This window comes from Penaeus vannamei, chromosome 33 (genome assembly GCF_042767895.1).
Source record: "Penaeus vannamei isolate JL-2024 chromosome 33, ASM4276789v1, whole genome shotgun sequence".
NCBI lineage: Eukaryota > Metazoa > Arthropoda > Malacostraca > Decapoda > Penaeidae > Penaeus > Penaeus vannamei.
Genome location: NC_091581.1, coordinates 24,683,931 through 24,686,430, shown reverse-complemented (window position 1 = coordinate 24,686,430; position 2,500 = coordinate 24,683,931). Strand labels below are relative to the sequence as shown.

General features: G+C 34.5%; 1 long non-coding RNA gene across 1 annotated transcript in view; it reads left to right on the top strand.

Annotated features, from left to right (window-relative positions):
• The first annotated feature begins 692 nt into the window (after positions 1–692).
• Positions 693–2,500, top strand: part of LOC113818721 (uncharacterized) — a 4,372-nt gene continuing 2,564 nt past the window's right edge. Inside the window, exon 1 of the long non-coding RNA XR_011399920.1 lies at positions 693–759. This is a non-coding gene — a long non-coding RNA (uncharacterized lncRNA). The remainder of the gene's footprint in view (positions 760–2,500) is intronic.

Here is a 2,500-nt window from a genome sequence, read left to right as displayed (position 1 = left end):
GCCTCTTGTTCTTACCCCGGACACAGAGAAAAGGAAAATATATACAAGCCATGACCTTGTTGTTAGTATTTTTCTTCTCCTTCTCCTTCTTCTTTCTTTCTTTTTTTCTTTTTTATATGATACAGCAAGGAATCAGTTCCGGGAATATCAAGGAATAGATTGAGAATAGAATTATTTCTTAAAGTGTAAGAGAGGAAAATCACGAAGGTTAAAAGAACGAGGTCGATTAACCTTACGGACAAATAGATAAGGGAAAGACACTGGTAGAATGGGCGTGGCCGTGGTGATCCCGTCTCATGTTTGTTGTTATTATAGTTATAGTAATGATTATTGGTTTGAAATTAGTTGGTGAAGTTGGCATTACATTTTTATAGACACACACACACAAATATGTATATAACTGTATCTATCCATTTATCTATAAATATGTATGTGTGTGTGTGTGTGTGTGTGTGTGTGTGTGTGTGTGTGTGTGTGTGTGTGTGTGTGTGTGTGTGTGTGTGTGTGTGTGTTTGTGTGTAAAAAAACAATTATTTCGTTTCTGTTTCACTCATAGCAATACCATAAACAGAACAAAAAGCTCCATATAACTATCATAAATTCAAATCATACAAAAGTCAAACCGAAGACGCAGCCATTACAGGTGCCCGAACACAAGCGCAGCCAAACGCTTTAGTAAACAATCACAAATCAGACGACGAGTGGTGAGCGCCTCAACAAGGTACGCTGTCCGAATCCCGCTGTTTCTTTGTCGAAATCGTATGTTATCCTTTGCTTTTCAGTCACTCAGATTCAGATAAATGTGATGAATTATAGGCTAAAGTGAGGTGTATCTTTGATGATATTCAGCAGAGGAAAATAGTGAGGTGTCCGTCATTTTCAAGCTGTCTGTTATACTTAACGCCGATTCTTTTGTAAAATTTGGACATTCGTGTTTTAGCCATTCAGCTTCGCATAACCCTGCTTCTTTGGTGAAATCGAGTTATACATTATATAAAAAATAGGTTATGGCAAACACACATTATATAAATAATCGGTTATGGCTGACACCGCATCATAAGTTATGTAAAACACTCATTCCGGGATGTCACGCCGGCGACCATGATGAAGTTGTATGACGACGTCCTCGCTCTCCTTCAGAGATAGCTCCCCGCCGAAGGTTCTTGTCTCCCTCAGTCCACCGACGTCTTCCTCCAACCGATTCGTCTGTGCGGAGTCGAATTCCTTTTCCTCTGAGGGTCGCTTCTACTCTCAGACGTTCGGTTACGCCATGGGCTCTCCTCGCAAACCTGGGGCGGTATTTACGAAAGGTCAAAGACTTTTCTTTGTGACTTTGTCTCTGATTTGCGGTTTGCTACATTAATACTAGTTATATAATATGTAGATCCTTGTAGACCTTATTTCAAAAGCTGCTGTAATAACAAGTTGTGGTATATATGGCAATAAATCTTACTGTTATCACAACGGTAACTTTACACATTTAGTATATTTAATTATGATCAAGCATACCTGTGTTTATTGCCATTGCATCAGCTGAAAAGGCGGACGACGCTATTGGTAAAATACAGTAATAACATCGTAGGAGACGGCTCAATTGATATTTCATAATCCATCAAAAATGGCCTCAAAGCTTTTCACAATATGTATAAAAACAAATTTAAGACAGTCCTTATGCGTAAGGGCAAAATTATAGACAATCTTACGGTTGTTAAAAATAGGTATAAAATACAAGAAGCGACTAAATTAACGTTTGACAATCATACAAAAGGGTCTTCCAAGTTTGTTTTTTTAATCATATTCAATGCAGTATTATCTTCACATTTGAGTAAATTTGCATTGTAGTTTTAAAGACAGTCCTTGCGCGCGCGTATGTGTGTGTGTGTGTACACACATATGTATATACATATGTATATACATATATAATATATGTATATATTTATGTATATATACATACATACATATATATATATATATATATATATATATATTATATACATGCATTTGTATATATATATATATATATATATATATATATATATGTGTGTGTGTGTGTGTGTGTGTGTGTGTGTGTGTGTGTGTGTGTGTGTGTGTGTGTGTGTGTGTGTGTGTGTGTGCGTGCGCACATATATATATGTATATATGTGTACATATATATATATATATATATACTTATGTGTATTTATACATATATATATTATGTATCTATGTATATATATGTGTGTGTGTGTGGGTGTATATTTATATATGTATTTATGTACATATATATATGTGTGTGTATCTATGTATATGTATATGTATATATGTATATATATACATATATATATTTATATGTTGTATATATATATATATATTTATATATTGCATACACACACACACACACACACACACACACACACACACACACACACACACACACACACACATATATATATATATATATATGTATGTATATATTTGTACTTATATGTATGTATGTAGATAGATAGACAGACAGACAGAC